Below are 17,894 nucleotides of genomic sequence, written 5' to 3'. Positions count from 1 at the left end.
GAACAGAATGTATGTGCCTTCAGCAGGTTTTGGGTTCTACATATAAGACCCTTTGCAGATTTCAATATCTAGTAATTTGCAGCACTTTTCAAGAAGAGTATTAAAAAATGGGGCGAATTAGTTGTACATGTGAAAGAAGATACTGCAGGATTCCAACAAATCAAAGTACCTTAATCACAATTAGGAATGACAGGTAATTATATTTGTTGTTTGAGATGCTGGGCTTTATGGGTTAGATTTGAGTTAATTTGGCTACTGTATGTGGCTGATTTGTTCCTCTCTCAATTTGGTAATCAAATCAATCTGAGTTAACATCTATCCGTTAGCCATAAACATGGATCAAGAATGCCAATGTTAAAAGTGAGAGATGTACTTCCTAGCCATCAAGGAACTCAGACCCATGTGTTTGCTCTTGTAAAATATCTAACCACTTAGAAATAAGAAATGCTAATTGTTCAGTTTGGAAGAACACTGACCTCTAGTTAAGTTGGTTATTTCCAGGAAACACATTCATTGTTAAGATGTCAGTGAATATCCTCTTTGTGTAACAGATCATAATTCTTAACATATAAAGAATCACACAATTTTGGCTTAGCAGAATTTCACTATTTGTCCAGATCTAGAAGGATTATGGACATACTTTCTCTTCTTATTCTTTTTTTCTACCTTCTTTTCTGTTCCCTATTTGCTTTCTGGTTATTTTATGATTTATTCTTAAATTTTGTAAATTTCCAAATAATATGATGCTTTTGCCTTTTAAATTTGTTTGATGTAGTTTATTCAAAAGAAGTTGACAATGAGAAATAATGGACCTGTGGAATATTATTATGTTCAGTAAAACTGTATCTAATTGTGATTATTTGAGGAAAGTTAATTTTAATAAATATAAAGATATGATGGCATGTATTTATAAAACTATGCAGTCATATTATTGAATCATATTGCATAAATAAAATTAATTTGAAAAATCTGATTTATAAGAAATGAAAAAATGTAACAGAGAGAGTTGTTTTGAGTTAAAGTTGGATAAGAAGTGGGCAATATTTTATACTGGTCACTCTTTTCCAAAACCTAACTCTGAAATTTGATAATTAAAAATTTGACTAAATCATACTTCACATCCAACACTAAATTTCCAATAAAAGCAAACATTTCTACTGAATATAATAAATCCTTTCTCTTACACAGATCTCCCTGGACCCAATATCTTAGAACTCATGAAACCATATTTATATCTACCTAGGAATTAGATATTCTGAACATAAAATCACGTTATGATAAGGCTGAGTAAACTATGCTCCATTTTCAAGAGGGAATGTTTTCCTCTGAATACTTGCATCCCCACATAGTAGTATGTCTCACTGTTATTCATAGGTGGGACCAATGAGTAAAAAGTGGAGGGGTCTGGCCTTGTGGAGTAGCAGGTAAAGCTGCTGCCTGCAGTGCCGGCATCCCATATTGATGCCAGTTTGAGCCCCAGCTGCTCCACTTCTGATCCAGCCCTCCGCTATGGCCTGGGAAAGCAGTAGAAGATGGCTCAAGTCTTTGGGCCCCTGTACCCATGTGGGAGACTTTGAAGAAGCTCCTGGCTCCTGGCTCCTGGCTCCTAGCTCCTGGGTTCAGATCGGCACAGCTCTGGTCATTGTGGCCAACTGGGGAGTGAACCAGTAGATGGAAGACACTCTTTCTCTCTCTCTCTCCCCCTACCCCTACTGCCTTTCCTTCTCTCTCTGTGTGAATCTGACTTTCAAGTAAAATAAATAAATCTTAAAAAAAAAAAAAGGTGGAGAATCTCAGAAAATAAAATGGAAACTCTAAAAAGGAAAAAAAAATCTATAATAAAATTTTGTTTTATGTATTCTGTGGCCACTGTGAGAATTTTATTACAGTATTAGATTCATTCCTTTGTAATTGATTATATTATAGTTCTCTTTGTTAAAATAATTATGTTCATCTTGATTTTATTAAAGGGTTCCAAAGTTTTTATGGCTTATGGATATACAAGATACTCCATGTGATAATTCTGTAGATGCTTTTATGAAGTATTATATGTTCTTGTTTTTGAGGATTTGTTGGTTATATTCACAAAAGATAAATTTTTGAGAATGGAATTTCTTTATTAAAAATAATGGTGAGAAAAATGTAATTAACACCAATATGTTGGTTTAGGTTAGAATGGATTGTGCTTATGTAGAATTCGTTATTTTAATTGATAAGCAATTTCTTTATGAAATGCTTTTAGAACTTGTCCGTAATAAGTCCTTTTTTGGTAATGCAAGTGTAACATTCAATGCAGTACTTGACTATATTCTTGCAAACCACAATGGGGTTTCACCTCACCCCGGTCAGAATGGCTCACATTCAGATAAGGACTTGGACCATCTTCTACTGCTTTCCCAGGCCATAGCAGAGAGCTGAATTGGAAGTGGAGCAGCCAGGTCTTGAATCGGCACCCATATGGGATGCCTGCACTGCAGGCAGCGACTTTACCCACTACGCCACCGCATGGGCCCCATATTTTCTTCAAGTTTTGAATTTTTTCCCTCCACCTTTCATATGAATTTTGTTAGGTGTCTATTGTGAGATAAGAAATTAAATTTATGTTTATAAGCAAAATCATTTACCTCAGCAAAATTTATTGTATATAAGCATTTAAAAATCAATCTGAAGACTGTGAGAAGATACATGTAGAGTAGATAAGCACAAGCTTTACTGCATAATGAAGGCCTCAAGACAATATAAAAATTTCTAGTAATTCATAATGGAATAGCGTGAAACAACTATATAAACGTTAGATTATGTAGGATGTGACTCAATACCAAATTCATAAGCTCTCTAATAATCTAGAAAATATAAAACAATAAAGAACTATTGTTATATATTTGGTTGACTGGTATTAATATAAAGCTGATAATCCTTGATAAGAATGGAAAGCATTTGAAAAATATTTTGTTTACTATGTAATAAATTTGGAAGTATGAAGTAGGCATGTATAAAAAACAATTTTAGTTGAGAGAAACAAATGTTGGTTGAAATCTTAATGTGCATAGCTATAGAATAGGTAAAAATAAGATATGGTCTATTTGGTGATACAAGATGAAAGAAGAGATAAAATAAATTAACTCATGCTTTATATATTGTCATAATTTTAACAATAATGAGTTTGCTGAGATTTGTGTATTTTTTGGTACTACAGGAGTATATATGCATATGTGAGTATTTAAGTATGCAAAGCATCTGGTTTTCTAAGTATATATGTAGTAAAAATACAAAAATATACTAGGGAATGAAAGACTTCCAAATGAGAATAGTGGTTATTTCTAGGGAAGTAGAAGCAAAGAAAATAGGAAGTGGTGATGGCACACATTGACATTTGATTTTCTCTATAATAACTTATTTCTTAAAACATGATGTTCAGAAGCAAACATAATAGTTTATAGTTTAAGGCCTGATTAATCTTGTAAGTGAGAAAATGTTGATATAATGCTTCTTATAATTTTCTTCATTTGCAAATATTTATTAATTTTAAAGTACATGAAAAAAGACAAATCATTCCACCATTGTAAGGGAATTATCTTTGGTGGCCAGCCTTCATTTACTCATGTCCTTGGAAGTTTCTTTGTAGCAGAACTCTGGGTGAACCCAATCTTGGTTAAATGATTTTTTAGTGAGATTTGAGGGGTACCTGGAAGATGTCAATTCCAAACTACTTTCCTCTTTGTACTACATCTAAAAGCCCTCTGTTGATTTCTTTCTTCAGGAAATCCTGGGAAAGCTATGGATTTTAAACATGTAACCAATATTTTGATATGAAAAATAATGGCTGGCATGAATGAGATCAAGAGATTAAATTTCATTTCTCCCTAACAATAATTTGTGCAACAGGGTATTTGAGCAAGGGATTTCTGTACTTTAAGAGGACTTAAAGGAATAGTCAGAGTTAGTCTGGGCTCCCATAGCAGGAAAGTAAGACAGAAAATTATTGTCAAAAGTTGTCTCAGAGGACTCTATGAGGAATCTTAGTTTGTCAAAGGAAAATCCTATTTCCCAGATACCTTACTTCAGGTCAATCGCTTAAATGAGGATGAACTCATAAAAAACTCACACAGGGTAATTTAGATCCTGTATGAAGGTCTGGGCCAATGACATTCTCCGTGGCTCTTCTGTTCCAGTGCAAGAGAGAATTGGGTCCAATATGTGGTTAGCAGAGATGCAATTTCATATGTCACTTCCCACTTCTATAATTCCTCAATCATCCTGTAGTTGGAGATAAAAATGATTTTACATTTAAAAGTTTGACTTTCCTGTTTTTTTTTTTTTTTCTTTTTCACTTGCTGTCTATGACTGGAATTGAGCAAAGGAGTCCTGTTAGTGGAATATGCAATGGTCATAGGCTTTTACTTTTCACAAGATGATTTAGGTTTCTGGAAGTAACCTTTGTCCCACAAATAGCGGGGAGGGAGCAGGGTAGGGTGAGAAGTATCATTATGTTCTTAAAACTGTATATATTAAATATATGACATTTGTTCCCTTTATATAAATTTAAAAAGTGAAAGCAACACTTTTTCATTTTAATTTTGAATTAGCTTTTAGCAAATGCAATGTGATTTGTAGATAATATTCTAAGAACATAAGGATATTCCCTTCCCCCCTCACTTCCTGTCTCCCCAGCTCTGCTTCTCCCTTTCTGCCTTTTTACAAAAATTTTTTAAGTGAAAAATTCAAAAAAATCAAAGATAAAAAAAATAACAGAAATGCCTGTGTGTATAAATTTTGGTGGAAATACATTGTTCTGTCAATACTTGTCAAATAAAATGTTAAGAATATAAAGCTTTAATGATTTTGTGGGTATTAAAAACTCACTTTATATAATGAAGTTGAATATCTTTTCATTTGATTCTTTTTTATAGCTCTTGACTATTTTCCTGCTGAACTATAGTCCTTTTAATTTTTATTTGTTGAACATTTATTTATTGGATCAGTAAGCCTTTTATTATAATGCAAATTAAAATATGTTATCTCAAAAATAATTAAAATATTAAGTCAGAAATTTAATCACAAGCAAGAATTTATAAAACATTAGAAAAGGTAAGTATATAATATTATTTTCTAGGATTATTTTAATGATTCCCATATAAAATGTAGCTTAGATTTCAAATGTAGCCTACATTTTGTTTACTTTAGTGGGTAGGGCTAAGATGGGCAATTATGGGTTAAACACTGCTCTAGGAACAATTCTCACAAGAAAATAAATTAAATATAGGTGGTATTTGCAAATAATTAATAAATAGATTTGACACCATGACATATAACAGAGGTATTATTTTCATTAAATGAGAACTGATGAAAAATTTAATAGATGGTCCTGGCTGTTATAGCTCAAGAAAATCCTGAATTAAGTTTCTAAATAGGAAAAGCAAAATTGAATTTACAAAAAAAAGGTGGGAAAATGTAATTAATATATGTTTATTTTGTTGTAAAACTTTGAATTCCATATGTAACTTTTTATAATATGTATTTCCATGAACTTTTTGAAGCATTCTTGTATAGACAATTTTCTTTAGGTATTTAGAATGAGGATGTATTTCTTCAATGATAATAGTATTAGTACTATTACTATTCATAAAAATAACAGAAACTTGAAACTTGTTCTTAATATTTCAGTCCTTACAACAAACTTAGAGGTAAATTGTTTTGCCATCCCAGTTTTCAGAGGGGTATTTTAACTTGCAAAAATCATACATGTTGTATTTGACAAGGTGGATGTTTTAATTCTTGTAGACTGCTTCTGAGTCTATTCTACTTTTTTACAAATCAAAAATTTTAATGATAGCCATTATAACAAGTCATGAATTGAAAATATATATGAAACATCATATTTATTAAATAAAACTCTTACATATGTTAATAAAATAAGCATAAAATATGCATATGCAAATCACACAAAAGAAAATCCAACTTTCCAATAAGCATGCTATTAGCTTCCTTAATGGTGAGAACATGTAAAATACAATCATAATGAGATACCATTTTGTGTTAAAGTTAGTTCCATGTTTTGGCAAAAATGGTGGTGGAGGAAGTGGACAACTAATATGCAATGCTGATGAGAGTGTAACTTGATGGAACCACTTTGGGGGAGCATCTGTCAAAACCTAGTGAAATCAAAGCTATGTGTAATATGCAACCTGAAAAATTTTATTTCTAAATGTGAATATAAAGGGATGTATCCTTACTCATTTAATACAGTTTGTATATATGTTTCTTAAATAAGTATTTATGAGTCTTAAAATAGAAACACTCCAACTACGTCTTAGTTGAACAAATATGTAAACTGTGACTTATTGCTATTAGGATACATACTAATCAATGTAAATTAGTTACATCTTGCATAAATACATGGCTTTATGTATGAACATGATAAAAAAGCTGACTACAAAAAATGTTAACTACAAAAAAGAGAAATACAGTGTGATAAGATTTATGTACATTTTAAATCATGTATATGTCTTCAAATACAAAATAGCAAATAAGCAAGAGGAATACAGTTCCTAATGTTGTTTTCTTTTGTTGAGGAAGAGAGTGAAAATGGTTGCATGATTAGGATTTAAATATCTGTTATGGGCCGGCGCCGCGGCTCACTAGTCTAATCCTCCGCCTTGTGGCGCCGGCACACCAGGTTCTAGTCCCGGTCAGGGCACCGGATTCTGTCCCAGTTGCCCCGCTTCCAGGCCAGCTCTCTGCTGTGGCCAGGGAGTGCAGTGGAGGATGGCCCTAGTGCTTGGGCCCTGCACCCCATGGGAGACCAGGATAAGTACCTGGCTCCTGGTTTCGGATCAGCGCGGTGCACCGGCTGCAGCGTGCTGGCTGCGGCGGCCATTGGGAGGGTGAACCAATGGCAAAGGAAGACCTTTCTCTCTGTCTCTCTCTCTCTCTCACTGTCCACTCTGCCTGTCAAAAAAAAAATCTGTTATATTTACACAAAAAGTTCTGAAGCAAGTCCTGCAAAATTCAGTTAACTATAAATTACAGATGTTATCTGAGTGATAGTATACTGAAGTCTATTACATTATTTTGTGACTTTTGTAACTCATATTATTTAAAGTGTTTTCATGTGTCTTTAACGTACTTTTGATATTCATTAGTAAAAATTTAAAAACAATACAAAAACAGCAACCACAAAAGGTATGTCAGTGACAGAGGAATGCATTCTTTGGGCAGAGGCATTCAGCATGTTTTCATCATTGCCAGTTCCTTCCTCCAGTCAAAGGCTCAGTGCTCCATTAAATAAAAAGTTCAACAAGTAAAAAGACCATAGTTCAACAAGAATACAGTTAAGGGCTGTAAATAATAATCAAATGAAAAGATGTGAATTTTACTCATATATGTTAAATGTTTCAGTCACAGATAACTTAAACAATAGTGATATATCACTTAATTTTTTTCACAAAGAAATAAAACAAAGTTAGTTGAAACAATATTTATAGCAATACTGATACACACAGGCATTTTTTTAGATTTTTGTGAGATTTTTATTCTTTTTTTAATCTCCCACATATAGGGGAGAACATGTGGTATTTGTTTTTCCATGTCTTATTTCACCCAACATGTTGTCCAAAGATTTGTTCTTAAGACTTCATCAGAATATCCATTCCCAACACTACTACATCAAAGCAACCGCTTCAATTGTCACTTTCAAATGTTATATGTTCACACAAAGATACTTCACAAGAGATTAGGCCCCAATGGCAAGCATGAAGGCGGGCTGAAAATGACATGATGATGACTATAGATGTTCAATTTAAGTAAGTTTATATACTTGACATGAATAGATCTCTGTTCAACTTCATGGACTTTTTTGATAAAATTCTTCCATCCTTTAATTACCAGAGGGAATTTTAGGGGATGTTTGCAAAGAATTTAACATTATTTCTAGTTCTTTCTGCAATGAATAAAACATTCTTGGAATGAATGGATGAGTTTCAAAACCAAGTCATTTTTTTTCTTTTTTTAAAATTTTATTTAAGGTATACAAACTTCATGTATTTTATACACACAAATTAGGAACAGAGTAATTCTCCCCACCCTACTCTCCCACCTGCCTGCACTCCCACCCTTCTTCCTCCTCTCTCTCCTATTCCCACTCTTAATTTTTACAAGGATCTATTTTCAGTTTCCTTTATACTCATAAGATTAATCCTACAGTAAGTGAAGAATTTAACAAATCGTATGAAAAAAAAGCTATTCCACAACAGTTGAGAGAAAGGCTGTAAACAATCATTGAATCTAAAAATTTCAATTTCACTCCTATACATTGCATATTAGATACCTCTTACTAGTTACCACAGATATTTGTCTTTTTGGGACTGGCTAAACCAGTCCCAAGTCTTTATACACCATGTCTTTGATTCAGGCGTTAGACGCCAGCAGGTGCTGCTCTCCCATGGTTTTCCAGCCTCCTTCCAACCTGAAAGTTTCCTAGCCCTACAGTTAGGATTACAAATCCACCTCTAACTAAAATTATTTCACTGAATTGAGGGAGTGGTGCAGTTGGCCCTAAAGAGTTCCTGACCACAAGACTCAGGAGATCATGTATCTCTCCTCTAGAAAACGTTTTGATACCCAGTCTTCTCTTGAAGTATTTCTTTTCCAACAGCCCTGGGCTCTGAGCAAGAATTAACTGCCAACTGACTGACTGGAGAACACTTTGCCATCATCAAAACTCTTAAAAGACATAACATTCCTAAACAGTCGTAGAAATCCAGAAGTACTACAGACCTGTGAGATGTTTAAGTACTGTGGTAAGTCAGAGAAGACAGCCATCTGGAAGCCCGGAAACGGTCCCTCACAAGATCCTGAATCTGATGATATTTAGATGCTAGATTTCCTAACATCCAGAAATGTGAGAAAAAGAATTCTGTTGTTTGTAAGACATCTTGTCTGTGGTACTTTGTTATAAACTATAGTCTATTATATTTTGTTTTAGTAACTTATTGGACTAAGACACCATGTAACCACAGAAACTGGGCTTGGTCTGTGTTTTCTATTCTGATCGGTTGGTCAGAGTTTATGATTTCATCACTGTCACATTGTCCTACCATAGCTTTATAATGGTTCTCTTTATCTGTTAGTATAGTTTTCCTACTTTTGTTTTTCTTTAAGCTTGACTCATCTACTCTTGTTTGGTCCTTCTGCATTCCCATATAGTTTTAGAATGAGCTTGTCATTTTCTGGTGAAAATACTGGAGTTTTTATTAAAGTTATGTGGAATCTAAAGATTAATAGTTGGAGAATCTATTTGTGAAATATTGAGTTTACAAATCTATGATTAGTTTATTTATGTATATCTTTAAGGTCTTTAATTTTTACTGTAATGTTTTATTGTTTTTGATGTTATAAAATTGAATCAATTTTTGTGGATTCTTAACATTTTCTTTCTTTAATTAAAAACTGTTTATAAGTATAGATATAGGCTTGTAATAAAATTAGGAAGAATATACAGAGATACCCCATATACTTACAAATGTATAGCCTCTTTAGTATGAATATCCTTTACAGAGTGGTAGATTTTTTATATTTGATGAGCCTATATTGATATATCATTAACCACCCAAAGTCCATAATTTCCATTAGAGTTTACTTTTGGTTGTACATTCTTTTGGTTTGTACAAATGTATAATATCATGTATCCATTTATAATGTCACACAGATTGTTTAGTAAATACTTAATAATTCAGTAAATATTAAACTTGCTAAACATTATTATCTTAATCACAATATCAGTAAGAATTATGTTCATTAAGATTTATTGGCAATACAAAGAGTCTCCTAATAGTTAAGGGAAAGTATGTATTATGAAAAACTGCATGGGTTTCAAAATTTTTGCACCAAGCTTATTATCTCATAAAACTATAAACATATATTTAATCCAATTTCCCTTGAAGTGTTTGAAATACCTCCATTATCTCTGTTATTTGCCCATTGACCCCTCCCTTCCCCCAATCCCTGACAAGCACTGATTTTTTTAAACATGAAGAATTTATTTATTTAATTATTTAATACATTTCTGTGTAAGGGTTGGGGAGAAAGAGAGAGAGAATGAGAATCTCACCCACTAGTCACTCCGCAAATGCCTTAATCAGGCAGTTGCGGCTGGGCCAGGCCATGGCTGTAGGAGATGGGAACTATTTCAGCTCATCTCAGGTTTCTCATACCCGTGCCAGAGACCCAAGTACCTGAGCCATAACTTCTGCCTACAAGGATGTGCTTTAGTAAGAACCTGGAATCGAGATTTGGAGCTGGGACTTGAATACATGCACTCTGATATGAGACCAAGGCCACCTAAACAGTGCCTTAACAGATGTCAGATGCCTACGTGCCATGGATTTTACTGTCCCCATAATTCTGTAATTTTTTTTTTTTTTTTGACAGGCAGAGTGGACAGTGAGAGAGAGAGAGACAGAGAGAAAGGTTTTCCTTTTGCCGTTGGTTCACCCTCCAATGGCCGCTGCGACCTGCGCACTGCGGCCAGCGCACCACGCTGATGCGCTGGCAGGATCCAGGTACTTATCCTGGTCTCCCAAGGGGTGCAGGGCCCAAGTACTTGGGCCATCCTCCAGTGCACTCTCTGGCCACAACAGAGAGCTGGCCTGGAAGAGGGGCAACCGGGACAGAATCTGGCGCCCCGACCAGGACTAGAACCCGGTGTGCCGGCGTCGCAAGGCAGAGGATTAGCCTAGTGAGCCGTGGCACCGGCCTATGTAATGTTTTAAAATATGATTTGGATGTTTGTTGCTTATACTTTGACATGTTATTGACTTTATTTTTTGACCTTGAATGTTGTGATATTAGAATGTACACTTACTAGTTCTAATAATTTTTGGATCCTTTTCACATCTCCTATTTAAATATGCCATAATATCAACAAAAAATTGTCACAGTTTCATTTCTTCCTTTCCTAAACTGTATAACTTTTTTCCCCCTCTTTTAGCATTACCTGGGAAACTTTAAAATGTCAATATTTTAATCATAATACTAGGAAAAAAGATTTAATTAATTCTAAATTAAATGTTTTCTGAGGCTTCTGGTAAATATTTCTTTTCAGAAAAATTTCTTGCCTATTTCTAGTATTTTAATTTGGTAGGGTTTATATTTTATTAAATATTCTCTTGCATAAATTTCTTGGTCAGATTTTAAAATCAAGATTATATTGTCTTCATAGGGGCTTTATCCCTTGTTTCTTTTTCCTTCTTTTTTTGGGGAAGATTTTTTGTTAAGTTTAGTGTTATTTCTTCTCTAACTGTTTGAGAAATTCACCAATGAAGCAATTTAGCCAAGAATTTTCTTTTAAGGAAGGTTTTTTTTTTTTTAAACTTTTAGGAAGGTTTCTTATTAGTGGAAACCTGCCCTAAAAAGAAGATATCAAATTACTCAGTTTTCTATTTATCTATTCATTTTGGTAGGTTTCAGTTTTGAGGGTTTTGTGTATTCTATTCAAATGATCAAAAATACTGGCTATTTACAATTTGTGACAATTAATAATGTCTTTTATTCTACATTTGTAAAACATGGAATGCTTATTATTATTTTAATAATTTGATTAAAATGTTGGAGATTTAAACATACATGTGACCTTCAGTATTTATTCATATATATTTGATCATCAGTAGCACCCATGTATTTACCCATGTATATTTTCCTTTTCAAATTCTTTATTATACATCATGGTTGCACAATTTGAGTCCGATTAAATACAATTGGTTTTCAGAATCTCTTTGAATGTTTTCTAGATTTACTACATGCAAGTAACCATGAAAATATTTGACAAATTTTTAAGTTGAAACTCTGAACAGGCATATGCATGAAGGAAAATATGACCATCCATGGATACTCCCACATTTAGAATAGATGCTCCCACACATGGTGCATGAATCCTTTGCCAATAAAGAAATTGGTTACTGACAATTCATCAAAGTGCTGTAGTAGTATAAAACAGGTTTAAAGAATGCAATTTGGGATTCTTAGCTTACTCATAATTACCTACTTTCTTTTTGCAATTTTGAGAGCTATATTGTGTTCTTTTGTATTCTATATTGGTCCTTATGTTCTTTTCAATGTTTTGTTAATATGAATAGCACATTTCAGATATCTCTGCACAAATAACATGTGGAAATGTTGTGAAAGCCAGTAAGTGCTGGGAAAACCAATAAGATGACATCATCATTATCTTCCAGTTGAATTATTCTGTTGGAATAATTTTCCCAAAGTGAATTTACAACATCAACAGACATGAACATTTTTCCAGCTCTTATTACATATGGACAGGATGGTTTCCTGACAAATTGAATCATTTTGCAATGCCAGTAACAATATGTGGAACATGTAAAAAATACTGAGAAGTTTAGCCCAGACATTTGTCCTACTACTCAAGATGTTAGTTAAGACACTCGTACACTCTCAGAGTACCTAAGCTTGATACATGGCTTTGCCTCCTGACTCCAGCTTCCTGCCAATGTAGACACTGGGAGGGGGCAGGCAATAGTGATGACCCAGTATAGACCCTGGGTTACTGACACCCAGGTGGGCAATCTGGAAATGAGTTCTGGGTTACTGGATTCAGGTGGGTGCAGCACTGCCTATTGCCAGCTTTAGAGAGTGGAACAGCAGATAGGATTTCCTTCTCTTTCTCTTTGTTTCTGTCTGTCTCTGTTTCTCTTTTTCTTTCTGTGTTTCAAATTAATTAATTAATTAAAAGTAATTCAGCCGGTATTTATTTTCAATATCCAATGAGTAGGTGTAGGTTGAGTTTAAACCTATACTATTAACCACAAACAGAATATTAAGCCTCAGAGAGGAACTATGACCCCAAATTCCTTATCTTTCCCACACTTACATTTTGTTCTGCAAAGTAGATTTTTTTGTATTGTCATTTGTAAAGTGATTTTTGTTATTTTTCAGGTACTTGCAGGTGAAGAAGAGAACCTTATCTGGTCTGTAATAAAGCCTGAAAGTCATGTATATAAGGGTTAAGGTACTGAACTGTAATCTGATTTTGAGCCAGTATGTGAAAAATTTGAATTTTCTCTCCTAGGCCTCGATCTTCCTGTCCTTTGGATTCTGTGTTTACCCGTAGCTCCTTGTACCCAGTGTCCTTGGTATTTAACTCTTTCATTTTTATCAATGGCTACCTGTTCAACTGTTTCGAGCATTTGGGGAGTGAACCAACATGTGGAAGATCTCTCTCTTTTTCTCTTCCTTTCTCTGTGTTACTCTGATTTTAAATGAATAAATAAATTCAAAAGAAATATAAAAAACTCTTTCATATTTTCTTTATTATATGTTTGCTTTGTGTTAATTTTTATTTATTTATTTATTTAAAGATTTATTTGAAACGCAGTTACAAAGAGAGGGGAAGAGAGAGAGAGATATCTTCCATCCATTGGTTCACTCCATAGCTGGGCCAGGATGAGGCCAGGAGTTTCATCCAGGTCTCCCACATTGGTGCAGGGCCCAAGGTCTTGGGCTATCTTCCACTGCTTTTCCAGGAGCATTAACAGGGATCTGAATCAGTTGTGGATCAACTTGGACTTTAACCAGCTGTACACGTGGGGTGCTGGCTTTGCAGTTGGTGGCTTAGCATGTTACGCCACAATCTGCCCTCTATTTCTTTTAATTTGATAAATATTTTCCCCATTTTTCTAGTTTCTTTTCATGGACAGTTAAATGATTTAATTTCAATCTTCTTTTCAATATGTGCATTTTAATGCTGTAAATTTCCTCTAAGTACTGTATTAATTGTACTCTAGTGAATGTCAAATATTCAGTGTGATTCACTTAAAAATGTTTTCTATTTTGGTTTCTTCATTGACTCATGGTATTATTTAGAAGTGTGTTGCTTAATTTCCAGGTCATATTTTTTTTTTCTTAGACATTCGTTTGATACAGATCTCTAAACAATTGTGGTCAGAAAATATATTTGCAATAACTTAATCATTCGACATTTGTTGAGGCTTCTTTTATGGCCTAGCATAGAGTCTGACAGGAAATGTCCCTTGTGCTCTTGAAAAGAGACTGTGAGTTCTCCCTTTGGATGTAACATTCTCTTCAGCTTGAATTTGGTAAAGTAGTTCAGCTCTTCCACATCTCTACCTGTTTATCAATTACTGGTTGAAATGTATTAAAGTCCCTAACTCTGTGGATTTCTCTGTTCATTCTGGTGCCTTTCGTTGGTCATTAGGAAATCTTTCTCTACATCTCACGTGCTGCCCCTTGCCTTGATTCTGATTTGTTGGTTAGTTGTGCACCTAAGCCAACTTTATTTTGGTTGGGAATTGCAAGGTATGACTTTTCTCATTTTGTTTTGGTGTTCTTAAAGTATGTCTCTTCAAGGCATGTATGGTAGTGACATGTATATTAAGCTGATACACATTGTATCACTATTTTTCATAACTCTAGAGACTACAACATAATCTTGGATTATTACAGTTTAGTATGCAATATACTTTAATGATTTTTCCAACACTGTCAGATCTTCAAAATGTTTGGGTTCCATTTGTTTCTCTCCAATGCCTTGTGACTGCTTAAAACATCATTGCTATCTTTTTCCCTATTGGGAATATTCTGCCTAGGATATGCTGAAGCCCGGACAAGTATAACCATGTTACACATAGGATTCACTGATGCCCACAGAGTAAGAAATATCAGCTTATCTCGCAAATGTTACACTCTTATGGAATTTCAGTGCATCACATAATCCTCCTTGCTTACGGAGATCACTGATATCTTTTAAAACATGACTTCTGTGATTTAGTCTCCCTCTCTTTAGCCTGGCAGTGAAAGAGTTGACCTCAGTATGCCATATTGCATATTATTGGGAGATGGAGGTCCTTTGTTAACACCATAAAACAAATAAGTTAACCAAATAGATTTCTCTTATTTTAGTGTCCTGTTTTTTTATGTGATTTGATGATTGAGGATTTATAGAGACTTGCACAGAATTTTTTTTATAAACTGGAATCTGATTACTAATGTCTTTAGGGTAGATATTGGAAAGAACAATAGTTGTTTTAAATTTCCTACCGTCTTATATAACTGCTTTTAAAGCATTTCACTTCTGCTATTATTGAATGAATCTAACCCAGTGAATATGAGTGTATAATGTGTTTGATTTTTCACTTTAGAAAATTGCATGTGAGAAATGGATGCAAAGTGACTAAAATGAAATACTATTACCTGACCACCAAATTTTGAGCAGATTCTAGGAGTCAGTGATGTGAACTATAGACTATCAGATAAAGGGAACTAGCAAGCTAGTTTATTTTCTAAGTCATTCCATTTTAGAGTTTTTACATTAGGATCAGTTGTGATGAAATTTCCATAATAGAGATATCATTTGGAGTTACTAGGGGTGATTGTATTCTAGACAGATGGAACACACAACTTATGTTGAGGAAAAACTTGGAATTAGTAGAAAATAAATCTTTAGATACTCAACTAATATAATATACATTATAAAATCTGAACATGTGCAGTTTTTCTTTTTCTGACACGACAGGTACTGTAGTACCTGCTACTAGGTACTACAGGTACTAGGTACTACTTGCTAGGGAGAGATTCATATCACCTTGCTTTCTTGTTGCACAGCAAAAAGTTAGTTCACCAGTACTGACAGATAAAATAGTGATGCTACAGGAAACACCCATAGAAAGAAACAAGAAATCATTTCTGGTCATTATGATTCTTGCCTCCATCTTAATTCAAGAGTCTTCTAGGACGATATTCCATGGTATAGGATTGTTTGGAGTACTAAGCTCTTCTCAGATAGTAATATATTCTTAATGTTTTCAGCATCTGTGGACCTTAGGATTAAATTTAAAAAATCTGTCTGTGTCTTCATGTGGGTGTGAATGCATATTGAAGAGATTTTGCAGAGGTTAACCTTTCTCTGCAGGGAATTCTGGGAAACCGCACTGTGCACGGCATCTTTCCTTGTAAGTAGATCTCCGAGTTCTCCGAGGTACTGAATGCTGGCACAGAAAGCAGTACATCATCTTGTTCTTCTGAAACATGCACCAACTGAGAAACACTGCCAGCCCTAGGAGGAGGGCTTCCTATTCCTATAGCACGCTTTCCTGCCAAACTCAAACCGGCAAGCACATTACTTGCAGAGCCTACTTTTCTCACATCTGATTTTTGGACAATGATTTTTGACTGAGGAGATATCAAATACACGAGACAGAAGTGTGAATTCACTACTCACAGCTTAAACATTCATGCATGAGCACTGAAACGCTCCAAAGTAGTGAAAATGGTGACATGGCTAACTTTAACCCAGGGCTTATCATGTGCCAAGCTATGAGTCAGGCATTTCATGTATTCCGCCTCGTTTAATCTTGGTCACCAATGCTATCTGAAAGGTTTTAGCTATGGTTCACTTCAATCATGTGGAGTAGTAAATACAAGGTAGCACTTGCTTGAGTAAGTAGCATTATTTTCCTTACGTCCCTATCTCATGATAGAAGGTTTTGGTAATGATTGGAGAGCTTCTTCTTAATTTTTATGATTCTTCTCCTTCCCGCTCTGGGTAAAATAGTAATCCTATCCTTCTTGACAGTTAAATGTTCCGGAAAGAAGCCTTCATGACCTAGTGCACACATCACTCTGTTTAGCTCTGATGATGGTACTCTAATGTGGTGGAGGCTCCATGAGCCTAGACTCCTGATAAGAACTTCCACATGCCCTACAATTCAGATAACATGACTAAAAGATGCCTGCTTTCACAGAGGGGACATTGCATATGTAGAAAATGAGCCTTTCTTATGTTAAGCCAGCACGTTTGTCCTCTCAGATACAGATATCAGGGGCTGGGATAATGTTTCATAGTGTTAGGGACCAAGGCCCGCTGTATCCTACTACTTTAGCAAGGGTTACTAGTATTTCCAAGCATACCTCACAGTCCCGGATGTGCTTGGTCCAAGCCATAACATCTGCATTCCAGCCAATGGAAGGAGGTAGGAAAAGAATTGACAGAGGCATTCCCTTTCCTTTTACAAATGCTCCTGGAAGATTTCATGCGTCACATCCACCCACATCTCATTTTCCATAACTTTCTGACATGACCATGCCTGGGGAAAGAAGACTCTGGTTGGCTTTTTGCTGTTGTTTATTCCAGAATTGACCACACTCCTGGCTAAATATGAAGTCTATTACTCTAAGAAAGGGTGGGAATCACGTTGACAGACAATTAGGCCATCTGCAAAGGTAGTTCCAATAGTCTCCATTTGATAGATGAGAAAACAGAGACTGGAATGGGTCAGTGTTGTCGATATTGTACAATAGTTGAGGGTACCTGATTAAGAACACAATGTGACTTGCAATGCTGGAGTGCTAGCTACAATGCTGTACAACTTCCACGGTTTACCTGTAGAAGACATTTTTAAAAATTTTTATATTGCAAAAAAGTTCTGTGGAATCAGATTGATTCGACTTTTCTGTTTTCTTTTGTTCCCATCACACTTGGAGACAGATGTGACTGTAGCTGCCAGTCCTGTTATTAACCAGTCAGATTTTTTAAATTCACAGGTTAGGCACATAATCAGCTTTGTCAGGTCAATCTATCATCCTCCTTTGTTATGTCTATTTTGAAATGTTAATTCTAGTGCCATCCTGTTAGTAGTGGCTTGGCATAATTGTCATGTAAGAATATCAGCATTACAATACAATTTTAAGTCTTAAAAATCATATTTAAGTAACAATTTAAAATGCAGACTCCATTCAGAAATTGATACATGTTAACTAAAAATAAGACTGTTTAATATTTTTCAAGCAGTATTAATAGAGCGTGGCTGATACACATAATTCTTTATAACAATCTCCCAACATTCCTTATACTAATTTGA

The 17,894-nt window shown here is 34.7% G+C and overlaps 1 long non-coding RNA gene across 9 annotated transcripts in view; it reads left to right on the top strand.

Annotated features, from left to right (window-relative positions):
* LOC103348075 (uncharacterized) overlaps positions 1-17,894 on the top strand; it is a 216,952-nt gene that overhangs the window by 176,371 nt on the left and 22,687 nt on the right. For all 9 annotated transcript variants that reach the window (XR_007919107.2, XR_007919109.2, XR_007919102.2 and 6 more), the window contains one exon: positions 12,955-13,027. This is a non-coding gene — a long non-coding RNA (uncharacterized lncRNA). The remainder of the gene's footprint in view (positions 1-12,954; positions 13,028-17,894) is intronic.

This window comes from Oryctolagus cuniculus, chromosome 6 (assembly GCF_964237555.1).
Source record: "Oryctolagus cuniculus chromosome 6, mOryCun1.1, whole genome shotgun sequence".
NCBI classification, from domain to species: domain Eukaryota; kingdom Metazoa; phylum Chordata; class Mammalia; order Lagomorpha; family Leporidae; genus Oryctolagus; species Oryctolagus cuniculus.
This window is presented reverse-complemented; position numbering and strand designations above follow the sequence as displayed.